Consider the following 380-nt stretch of genomic DNA (forward strand, 5'->3'; position numbering starts at 1 on the left):
AATCAGTTTTGTTTTTTTTTTTGGCAGAACCAGGGATTAAACTCAGGCCCTTGTGCTTGCCATGGAAGCGCTTATTCTACTGAGCCATCATCTCCCTGGGCCCAAAAAAAAGTTTTAATAAACTCCAAATAAATGGCTTTAAGAATCTCATGAGGAAAAAAGAAAAGAATCTTAAGAGGCCTGGAGATATAGCTGGCACAGTGCCTGCCTGGGAAACTCAAGATTGTGAGTTTGATTCCTAGTACCAACAAAAATAATCTCATGAAAATAAGGTTTAAACAGGTCTGATCTTCATGCAAATAATTTTATTATGTTTTTCTCAAATTTTACTTTCCAATGAAAGGTTATTTTAAAAAATGTGAATAATTTGTCAGTAATGT

Source organism: Octodon degus, unplaced genomic scaffold (genome assembly GCF_000260255.1).
Source record: "Octodon degus isolate 3935 unplaced genomic scaffold, OctDeg1.0 scaffold00203, whole genome shotgun sequence".
Taxonomy (NCBI): domain Eukaryota; kingdom Metazoa; phylum Chordata; class Mammalia; order Rodentia; family Octodontidae; genus Octodon; species Octodon degus.